Here is a 12,500-nt window from a genome sequence, read left to right as displayed (position 1 = left end):
TAAAAGTTCAAGGTACATAGTTATACTTCCGGATGACAATGTTGTGAGCTTCTTAGCCAAGCGCATACTATCTATAGCATCGGCGTGTTGTGTGAACACGTCTCTTCTTTTGCCAATAGCAGTTGTTGTTGTTGTTGTTGTTGTTGTTGTTGTTGTTGTTGTTGTTGTTGTTGTTGTTGTTTGCGGTATTGAATGCATAAAACTCATGTTTTTGTAGAGAATTTAGTAAGATGCTTTAGAATAATGATGTTAATAATGGTGATAGTAATAAATAATAATAATGATAATAGTAAAGCAAAATAATGATAAGAATAATAATTATGATCATGATGAAGTTGATGATAATAATGTTGATAATTAATAATAATAATAATAATAATAATAATAATAATAATAATAATAATAATAATAATAATAATAATAATAATAGTAATAATAGTAATAATAATAATAATTATTATTATTATTATTATTATTATTATTATTATTATTATTATTATTATTATTATTATTATTATTATTATTATTATTATTGTTATTATTATGAAAGTCTAGTACCTATATTTTTATAGCACAAATTCCGCAAACATGTAATAAATCTTTTATTCTACCTCTCAATCGATTCCTATTTCGTCGTCTTTGAATAAAAGACATCTTCAAAAACACGTAAACGATACTTCTTTTTCAAGATTCAAAAGATTTCAAAATATTTCAAAAGTTTATTTTTAGTCAATTGCCAATATAACTCATACAATAATATAATATTTCCAATTAGATAAAAATCAGATAAATCAGATAAAAGAATCAGATTTTAAAAAGTAAAATTCACATTTGATAATCGGACGTCACAAACTATTATTGTAAACATGGTGTCATTACGTACGCGCTACGATTTAGGGAGAAGAGTATAATAATGTACGATTCTTTCATTTCTTTGTATTTACTAAACGAGTTATTTCTATCGTACCCAATAACACTTCGAGCTTTCACTCCCTCCCTTTGGAAAACTCTAACTTTTCCTTGTAAATATGTAAGCGTTGAATAATGCTAGAATGCGTTGAATTTTTAAAAAAATATTCACGCTCATTTTCTTTGTTTAAAATAATGTGCGTAAGACTAGCAGATTGACAATTAAAAATAATCTATTATTTGGTTCGGATGAATACAAATCCGTTTTTCTTTTTCGGGTCGAATTGTAATTCAAGTAGATGGAGAATTGTTGCAAACGAAGTACTTCTACCAACGATGGTTTCATTTCTCATTTTTGGTACTAATACCACACAAATGCACACGAAATGTCTAAGAATCTTACTTGGATGGGTGGAATAATGATTTACGATTCTTTCCTCTCTTTGTATTTATTAAACAAGTTAGGAACAAGTTATTGTTATCGTGCCCAATAACACAGCGATCTTGCTAGTAGAGTCGTTCCGTCGCCTTTCGAGAAAAAGGGAAATAATCTGTCCAAAACAAGCACCATAAATAATACCGTTTTCAAAAAGCAATGTCGCAAAATCTTAAGACATAGTGATAGGTTTGGGTTGTCAATTGACTTTTCCCCGGCAAGAAATATTATCCATGTTCTAGTGGTGTTAAATATGTAATATATTTTTCCCCTACCGACCACATTCTTTTCAATCGCTCCCCTACCGCCCAAAGCCCGATCCCATACCGACCACCCGATCTTACCACTAACAGAACATTTTTATGATGTATGCAATTAGATATACAGCTCAAATGAATAACAAGAAAGGCTGTACTGTAAATATCATCGTAAGTATACAGTAATTAAGACTATCATTTATTCATTAAAAAAAAAAAAAGCTTAAAATTCTCGTTCGAGGCTCTTTACAATGGCTACCTCCCAAGGAAACATTAATATAGTAACAATGAAGAGGACAAGACATGACATGCAGAATTTTTTAAAAAACAAATATTAAATTGAAACAAATATCATCGAGCCCTTCCTCGTCAAGGGCTTCAATCGTAACACGCTGGCTGCCTGATCATTGTTTTTTTTTTTTTTTTTTTTTTTTTTCTTTTTATTAAACAGCGCTTGCATCGGCCACAACTAATTCGGCCATTGTATTCTCTGTTGCTGAAGCAATCTGATGAACATGACGAACCACCGTCCAGAATAACCTCTGTATGAGTCTCTGGCTAGTTTCGCCGAGGATGATTTATGTCTTTCTCTTTTATTTTGTTTGTTGCCCTTCCCTCTCCCTTTCTGCTTCAGTGCCAATCTATCTGCTTCATGTTTCCCCTCTCCTGACGTTTCCTTTCCTGCTCAGTCTTCTTTGTAGCCTCTTTTCTGCCTTCCTAATAGCAGCAACTGTTAAACGACAAACTATTTAGCAACTATTTACACATCTAGGTCGAGGAAATAAAAAAAAAAAAACAACATAAAAAAACGTTTTAAGGCGTTTGGTAGGGTATTTTAAAGACCCATTAAAAGTGTTTGGTCGGTAGGGGACGGGACATGCGAAAATGCCCTTCCCTCACCGACAAATCTGTTTTCAAGGCACAGTGGAGATTCAACACCGATTTGACATTAGTAATGACTAAATTTAGATCCCAGGAGGCAGTTTTAAGGCACTCAATGTATTTCTATTTTTAGAAAAGTTACATTCGGCTTATTTGTCAGTCAGGACGGACGACGTGCAACCCGTAAGACAAGAAACATGTTCATCTTACCTGAACAAAAGTTGTCAATTTGAGTGAGTTTTCGCTACAACTTGTTATTTTGACAGTTTATAGTGGAGGAAGCAGTCTTCGTAAATGATGTAATCGGGTTATTACAACTAAAGTCATTCAATTAAAGACGATACAAAACAAAAACTCTCTATTTGGTCGGTCGGGGAAATGGTCGGTAAGGGAAGGGACGACTCTATGTATTATTTGCACGGTAAAAATATAACGAGTTTAATAAATACAAAGAAATGAAAGAATACGTTTATTCCACCCCTCCAAGTAAGATTATTAGATACGTTTTAACCAAATGGTATTGTATTATTACTTCCTTTCACCATGATTTGTATCTTTCTCCTTCTGCTTGAATTACAATTTGACGCAAAACTAAATACGTTGGATTTGTATTCATGCGCACCAAAAGGTTATTTTAATTACCAATCAGCTCCCTTTCACACCTAATTTCACACCAATAAAATGTGCTAAAATATTCTGCAATCGTTTAATAAAATTTTTATTCAACGCGTTCAAAGCATTATTCAACGATGACGTATTCACTAGGATATGATAGGATTTTCCATTGAGAGGGGTGGAATAAAACATATTCTTTCATTTCTTTATAATTATTAAACTCATTATTTTTTTTTATCGTCCCATGACACGTACTCGCAAGCTCGTAGTGTTATTTGGACGTTAAAAATAGCCCGTTTAATAAATACAAAGAAATGAACGACTTGACTTACTTGACTTAGATGCCTTTCGCGTCTCAACCGAAAGATCGGGTCGCCTTGGCTGTTTCCAGTATTTCCTGTGTGAGGTGTCTCCAATATTGCCGGTCCTCTGCTAGGGTTCTCAGATTTTCAAGGTCCCCTGCTGTTATGAGACTAATGCTTTGTCCAAGTGTTGTGAGGTTTTTGTTTAGGATCACAGGGAGTGTTGTGATCGGTCTTCCTCTGAAAAGGTTCCCGTGTTTTTGGAAGTATCCCGACATGGCTTGGTTAGCTGGTATGTTTTTGTCCCTTCGTAGTATGTGACCGAAAAGTTGCCATCGTTGTTGTAAAATGTCAAGGGAGATTGGTCTTTCTTTTGTGATCTTATAGAGTGATTCATTTGAGATCTTTTTTGGGTATTTGATGTCCAGTACCCTTCTTAGCTGTGTGCGATGGAAGGCATCCAGATGTTCTTCTTCGGATTTTGTCAACGCCCAAGTGCCGCAGTTATACAGAAGTACCGGTTTTACAAGAGCACGGTACAGTTTCAGTTTGGTTTTTCTCTTTATTTTGTCACCTCTAATCCATACATTGGTGAGTTTACTGAGTGCGGCGTTTGATAGCTGTTTTCTTCTTTGTACATCCTCGGTGTCTCCAATTAGTGAGCCGACTTTCTTTGTTCTTTTCCATTCCTCTTTGTTCCTCGATATTGTTGTAAATTCGGTTTTATTGGCATTGACTTGGAGGTTATATTTCATGAGGGTATTTTGTATGATGTCTATATTTGCTGGTGTTGATCCAATAAAATCGACATCATCTGCATAGGCGATTTCTCTAGGGATTGCATTCTCAATATGAGTCGTTGGTTTTGGAATGACTTTTCGAACTTCTTTCAGAGCGTGTTCTAAGTATATTGTGAACAGAATCGGGCTCAGACTATCTCCTTGGGGGGTCCCGATGTTACTTTCGAACTGCGTCTGTTTTGTGGCCCCGTATATCCTTGGTTGTATCTTTGTGTTGCTGAGGAGATATCGGATTATTCGGAGCTCGTCTTCGTCAACTATGTCTGTTAATATCTCCAAAAGTTTTCCTCTGTCGATCGTATCAAAGGCTGCGGACATATCGATTCCGGTTATTGTTATGGATATGTTTTCTTTGAGTGCCTTTGCTGCCAACCATTTATGTGTCCATACAACGTCCGATGTGCTTCGGTCTTGGCGAAACCCGCTTTGGCTATGTGATAGATATTTTTCTATTTTCGGTCTAATTCTGTTGAAGACAATAGTTGACAGTGTTTTTCTTATGGTATTCAGTAATGTTATTGGGCGCAGGTTGTTTACGGGTCCTTTCGTTTTTCCTGGTTTTTGTATTGTAATTAGGACACCGCTGTTTATGTCCCAGTCTTTGTGTGTTGAGAATGTTTTGTTCATTATGTTTGCAATGCTCAAATCCAAGGAGAGGGTACCGCATTTCAGCAATTCAGCGGGAATTTCATCTTCGCCTGGGGATCTGTTATTGTTTAGGCACTTTATGCTATTTCTAACTTCAGTTGTTGTGATGCGGTTGTTTAGGTCTCTAGGGTTTCCTGAGAAGGGCGATATTTGTGAGACTTGTTTGTGAAATTTCTGCTGGAAGTGGTCAGTTACAATGTCAAGGATATCGTTGGGATTTGTTGTCTGTTTGCCAAATTTATCCTGTAGTTTTGGGTTCTCGAATGGTTTTCGGTTCAGAGTTCAGTTCACCTCACTATGGTGGTGGATTTCTCATAAATAAAAACTGCAGGGATTTGACTAGTGACGAATGGAATGTTTCGGACAGAATATGTGTTCTTGAGCTTAAGTGTAAGATCAATTCAAGGAACCAGAATAACGATAACAAAGACGATCACGGTAAGAAGACGTTCACTATCTCAATCGTAAATGTTTACGCACCAACAAGTCAACGCGCAAAACAATACCCAGAGGAAACTGATAAATTTTACAAAGACCTAGACGATACACTGAACAAAATAGGAAACAAATCAATATTAATAATTGCTGGAGATTTTAATGCCAAAGTAGGAAAACGTCTCGACAGTGACACACTATGTTTAGGATCATACTCAAAAGGAAAACGTAACGATAACGGAGAAAAATTAGTCCAGTTCTGTGAACAGAGAAAACTTTACATAACAAACAGTGCTTTCAACCACCCATAAAGACACCAGACAACATGGGTAGGACAAAGGAAAGACCAAACCCAAGACAAAATGATAACAATACACAACCAAATAGACTATATCATATGTCGACACCGCCATAAACACTACTCAACCAACTCACGATCATACGGTGGTACACTGCTAACATCCGATCACAAACTTGTAAAAACGAATTTCAACATAAATGTGTACAGACAACGAAGACAGAAAGGTAAAACGGCAGTCAAAATAAACACGGCAAAAATAGTAAATGAGCGAGAATGTCGCATTCATTACCAATATGAACTTAACTCAAGTCTATGGAAAATAAAGCAAAACAGTAATCCAAACAATGAATGGAAAGAGACGCAAGCGGCAATGAAATATGCGGGGGAAGAAAGTGCAGGCTCTATTAATACAACTAAGAACAAACCAAATCGAACGCCTAACATCGCTATTAACGAACTATCGCGGCAACAAAAAGAACTTAGGATCAGGATACAGAACACGAAAGACTCGGAAGAAATAATAAACCTGAAAACGGAACGAAACAAAATACTGCATTCAATTCGATCACTTACAATAAAACACAGAAACGAGGAATTAGACAAAAAAGTGGAAGACATAGAAAATTCCAAAAATAACGCATCGTCTATGTTCAAAGCGACGAAATCTCTGAACCGAAAACCATTCGAGAAATGAACGAATGTTTTACTATGTCTTGCATTGGAAGAAAAAAAGCACCCAAATTGGTATTTGACATCATTTCATTTCTAGGTTCACTCTTCTAGATCCCATTAATCCGACATTACGCCACTTCAAGACGATGAGGCACAAACATGATTTAGATATGATTTAATGCGGCCATGTTATCTTGTGGTATGCATCTCGCCTTCGAATCGGAAGGTCCTGGGCTCGAATCCTACGCTGAGCGGCGCATATTTGAGTCCTTGGAAATGGCTCTTAACTCATATTTTCTCTCCGTACTCTGGTGTACAATGAGCACTTGGCCATTAACACCGGGAAAAAAGATTGTAATATCTCCTGACAGGCGTCATGTCTCTTCCTACATGTTAAGTGTTGCTGTAGGCTCGAGAACCCTTGTAAAGCGCTTTGGGCACATTTAGTGGATATTGTTGTATATAAACGCTCTAGTTTGTTTTTTTTTAGGTATTTTTTTCTTTTTATAGATCTAAAGTACTTTCAAACTGTCATCATGGACGCCTCTGCTGACGTCAAAAGGAAGTGTATACCAGACATTAGAGGCGATGTGTGAAAATAACATAACAACATATTAATACGTTTTGAAAATATCAGCCGATAAAATTTAATGTGGACCACTTTAAAACAAAAGAAAGATTTGCCTTCAATTCTAAACGTTTTTGTTGATTTAAGAAAATACCCCCCAAAAAATGACTCCCCCCCCCCCCCCCCCCCCTCCTTTTTCATAATGTGAAGGCAAAATTAAGCTAAAGCCTACGTTGGCTGTCAATTTATTATTAAGTGTTTTTTAAAAATTGTTTTTACAATTGTTTTTACAATTTCTAAAACTCTTTACAAATGTATTCCGGAGAAGGGTGGGGGGGGGGGGGGTCCTCAATATCACCATACAACTGAAAAAAAGTATTATTGATGCTACGCACTTATCCAAAATACTCACAATCCCCGCCAGCCGGATGTTACGTACCAACACATAAAACAATGCGTGACCTTGAAATCGTCTGATTGATACAATTTAGTGAGAACTACTCATAAAAAGGCTAGCTAAAAACAATAACGAGGAGCTTGAGTGACGTCAATTTCGTTCCATCTATTCTTTTTACTGTAAATTTAATTTTGGCGCATCTAAATCACCCTGACTGGTTGATGGTGACGGGTCACATTTAGAACTCATTGTCTCAAAAGTTGAGATGCCAAATGTCCGGTTTCTCCGGCTTTTTTTCACATCTTAGGTCACACCTCAGCAGCTTTTCCTGTTTCCAAGCAGAAGACAACTGAAATCCCTTCTCAAGACAGAAATAAATATAAACTTGAGCATTTATATAGAGCAATGTCCACTAAACGTGCTCGAACCTCTTTACATCGGGTCCCTGACCAACAGCAACACGTAACATATAGAAGGAGACATGAAGCCTGTTATGCGATATTACCATTTTTTTCCAATAGAGACAACGCTGTTAATGCCCAGGTACTCATTTTACTCCTGAGTACGGTGAGAGAATGTGAGTAAAGAGACTTTTCCAGGGACTCAACAATGAGCCGAGCGAGGTTCGAACCCAGGAACTTCTGATCCGAAAGCGAGTGTCATACCACAAGACCCATAACCGCACATTGGAATTGATGCAACAAAGGCCTCGTACAATTGAAAAGGAAAGCAAAAAGGCGGCTATGTGATCTTGTGGTATGACACGATATGTAATATCGCCTAACAGGCGTCATGTCACGCCTTAACTGTTAAATGTTGCTGTTGGCCAGGGACCCCTTGTAAAGCGCTTTGAGCACGTTTAGTGGATATTGCGCTATATAATAGCTCGTATTAACGTCTATAATTTGAAGTCCTTCGCATCAGTCTGGTATTATGCCTAGTACTGATTCATATCCAATTTTTGATATGAAATTTTTTATTATTAGCGTCAAATCCCAGTGCTTTTATTTCTTATTTAATGCGTTATTTGGTATCTATATCTCAGACTGTTTCAAATCCCGTTTTTGATTTTGTAATTTTCATTAGCGTCCGATCCCAGTGTTTCACAATTCATTTCTCCACCACTTATTGATTAATCTACGCTAGATAGTTCACTACCGCACTCTGGAAAAACACGTATTTTAAAATTTGGCCAGAAAACTCGTCCTTCAAATACAAATCGATTTAAATCACCCTCATCTTGGAAATAAAAACCCTCTCAAACCTGGGACAACGCGGGTCCCAGGTTTGAGAGTTTTTGCCAAGATGAGGGTCTTTTTGAATCAATAGATATTTGAAGAACGAGTTTTCTGGCTAAATTTTTAAAATATATATTTGCTGATTACGGCAGTTAACTGGTTAAAGATGTTCAATCGATTGAACAGACATGTAAATAGCATCAATCAACATGAAAGAGCGATATGATATAAAAAGAAACGTTTCGGGCTCCATCTTAGTTTAGCCAACAGCTAACTAGATTCTCAGCTGAAAAGAATTTAAATTGCTTTTATGTTTGTTTTTAAAAGAGTAAAAAGATTCACAGAAATACATGCACTCACACTGACAAACAAACACACTCTACAACGACAACAACAACAACAACAACAACAACGAGAGAGAGGGAGAGAGAGAGAGAGAGAGAGAGAGAGAGAGAGAGAGAGAAAGAGAGAAAGAAAGAAAGAAAGAAATATATATATATATATATATATATATATATATATATATATATATATATATATATATATATGTCCCATAAACCTATCTTTTGCTAAATTTATATGTTTGTTTATGTGTTATTCTAATTTGGGGGGGGGGGGGGGCATTTTTAGTCATTGTTGTTTTTGTTAATGTTGTTGTTGCTGTTGTTGTTTTTCCTCACTATTTCCCTTTTTCGCACTTAACCCTCCCTCCCTCCCCTCTCTCTCTCTCTCTCTCTCTCTCTCTCTCCCTCTCTCTCTCTCTCTCTTCTCTCTCTCTCTCTCCTCTCTCTTCTCTCTTTCTCCCCCTCTCTCTCTCTCTCTCTTTCTTTGTCTCTCTGTCTCTCTCTCTCTCTCTCTCTCTCTCTCTCTCTCTCTCTCTCTCTCTCCCTCTCTCTCTCCACCTCTTGTATACCATTAAAAATTGTACACAGGAGATTCCAGGTTGGTTCAAAACCTGCCATACTCCGGAGAAACACTTTTTCATTTTGGCCAAAAAATTGTAACGTCAAATACGAATTTATTTAATTTTTTTCCTCGGCTTGTCAAAAAGTATCGCTTCTAACCCTTTTTTAAAGTCGGGTTAAAGAAGTTTTGGTAAATTAAAATTTTTTGGTAAATTTGGTAAACTTTAAATCGATCAATATTTGAAGTAAAGATTTTCTTGACCAAATGGAAAAAAGTGTTTTTTTCAGACACGACAGAAAACCATAGAACACAAAACTCAAGTTGATTTGCCCCAAGGGAATATTTTCACCGCGCTTATGTAACTCGTCAACTGTGTTTCCTTGCCGGTTCGATAGTCTCGTGTGTTCATTCAATTCGGTTTGAATCACTTTTGATCTCACAAATTGAACACATTGATTATTTCTTACGGTAAAATTAGCCTTATTTTCTTGATTAAAAAAAAAAGAGCTTTTATATTATACTAAAAAAAATATATTTAAAAAATAGAGCATTTATTTAGCGCAATATCCACTAAACGTGCTCAAAGCGCTTTACAAAGGGTCCCTGTCCAACAGCAACTCCTAACATGTAGAATGAGACATGACGCCTGTTAGGCGACATTACAATTTTTTTCCGACAAAGACAACGCTGTTACCGACCAGGTACAAATTTTACACCTGAGTACGGTGGGAGAATATGAGTAAAGAGCCTTATCCAAGGACTCAACTATGCGCCGAGCGAGGCTCGAACCCATGACCTTCCAATCCGAAAGCGAGTGTCATACCACAAGACCACATAGCCTGCAATAATAGTAGTATTAAACTACACGTGTCACAAGACGTGACCCACTCCGGTAAGGTTCTATTTCATTTCTTTTTCTTTTTTTGAAAAAGACAAGACTGTTACCGACCATGTAGGTACTCCTTTTTACCTGAATGCGATGGGTAAATGTGAATGAAACGCCTTTTTCAAATATTCAACTTCGTTCCTCCCCCCCCCCCCCCCCCCCCCCGCCCCAAGCTCCACCCACCACTACCATGACCAAAGCGGGACTCAACCTCAAACCATGAGTCTACCAGTCCGAAGACGAGTGTCTTAACTCACTCAATCCTATAGATTTTTGCATGCTACTTTTCAAAATTGGAGAAAAAAAATGTACTAAAAATGAGCATGTACCGACATAGATAGTATTATTCAACTACCATTAACGTGTAACAACTAAATAACACTAGCTTTGATACTACGCCTATAATATGTTTCAAAAAAATGTAATAAATAGGCATGGGGTAAAAGCAATCTGGGTAAACAACTGATATAGTCGGTGTTAGGGTTGAGTGAGTTAATAAAGGCCGCAAAGCCTCATATTATATAGAATCGGTACTTCTATGCCGACGTTATAATATGAGTCGCCACTATATTCATTAAATCTAAAAGACACCCAGATACCCACTCAGTGTTGAATTTAAAAAGGAAAGAATAAACATACGCGGACGTATCTAATGAAATCTATAAATATTTGCAACGTCATTTGATTTTTTTCATGTTCTCTTAATTAAAACTTGAAGATTCTTATACGAATATTTTGAGCTGATGTGATCTTGGCTAAATTATTATTATTATTATCTTTATCATCATCATCATTATCATCATCATCATCATCATCATCATCATCATCATCATCATCATCATCATCATCATCATCATCATCATTATTATTATTATTATTATTATTATTATTATTATTATTATTATTATTATTATTATTATTATTATTATTATCATTATTATATTATCATTATTATTACTGTTGTTATGTTATTGTTTATTTTATTTTTTTGTTTTTTGTTTTTGTTTTTTTTGTTGTTGTTTGTTTTGATTTGTTTTGTCATTATTTTCATACCATCATTATTATCATTATTCATGTCGTGGCGGCCATCGTGGTTCTAAACAAAGAAAATTGGTACTTTTAATTCTTCATGCTGGATAGAACTTTTCATATGTCATGTGATCAGAATGTATAAAAGTCAAAACATGATCATATTTGTAATGTTTTTCTCCTCTGGATACACTTTTATGCTCGTCGGAGAAATATTTCATAAGGGCGTCCGCCATTGTTCCGATAGTTTAGAGCCAGTTGCTAAGTTACCATACGTCATTACGAGGGAAGTGACGTCATGACTGTTGAAGCCTATTTACGCGCACTTTTGATCAAGCCTCAAATCTGAATGATGCGCAGACTTATTATTATATAATACTAGAGGATTGTTCATAATATTGATCGTGACAATAATTAGGGTTGTACATAAGACCAAGCGAAAGTATTGCATTATGTATAATATATTATCTTTAAGCAAGCAGTTTGGAGTATTAAGATGAATATTCATGATACTGGGGTAAGGTAATATCCTTGATCAAGTATCCGCGGTGTAATTGATAATGCTTCGATCCAACGCATTGCCACCCGAGACACTGGGTTGGAGCGTCGCCTTTGCTTACTTAAATATAGTGTGCGCTTCGCTAAGAAACTCACACATTGCCATCCAAAAATATTACGGGAAAATACCCACAAAACTATGTGTAACCTTGAAAGTTATATTCTGGTTAATACAGTTTAGTGAGAATGGATAGCAAAAAACAATAACAAAGACCTGAGTGACGTCAACTTCGTTCTGTCTATAGCTGACACCCGAGACTAAAACCATAATATCTAGATAAGAAACTTAGGGCCTACTTCTGTTTTCGGGTTTTCAGTGTGAAGTCGGGTATCATTGTATGTGAGTATTGACGGTATGTGTTTAAGTATAATGCACAACATTTCTACCCGCCATATCTATCGTCCAAATACATAAGATTATTTGTAAACATAAAAGTTTATTATCTGTTTGAGAGAATGTATGAGAAGTAATCACCCAACTGAAAATAAAAAGCCACGACAACCTTACTCAAATTTAAGTTATAGAAAATATATTTTGTGAGCGAGAGGATGTTTACCGACTTGACACGACTTGATATAGACACGCATCGTGTGCTATTCAAACACTATTGGGACTCCAGGAGTCTCTATTTCAGTCTCGACTGACACAAGGATTTGTTTT

General features: G+C 36.2%; 1 protein-coding gene across 1 annotated transcript in view; it reads left to right on the top strand.

Moving 5' to 3' along the window:
• Positions 1-12,500, top strand: part of LOC144968073 (high affinity 3',5'-cyclic-AMP phosphodiesterase 7A-like) — a 300,950-nt gene that overhangs the window by 107,311 nt on the left and 181,139 nt on the right. The window lies entirely within an intron of this gene.

The sequence above is a fragment of the Berghia stephanieae genome, chromosome 1, assembly GCF_034508935.2.
Source record: "Berghia stephanieae isolate SIO BIC M18660-M18661 chromosome 1, UCSD_Bste_1.3, whole genome shotgun sequence".
In the NCBI taxonomy this organism is placed as follows: domain Eukaryota; kingdom Metazoa; phylum Mollusca; class Gastropoda; order Nudibranchia; family Aeolidiidae; genus Berghia; species Berghia stephanieae.
This window is presented reverse-complemented; position numbering and strand designations above follow the sequence as displayed.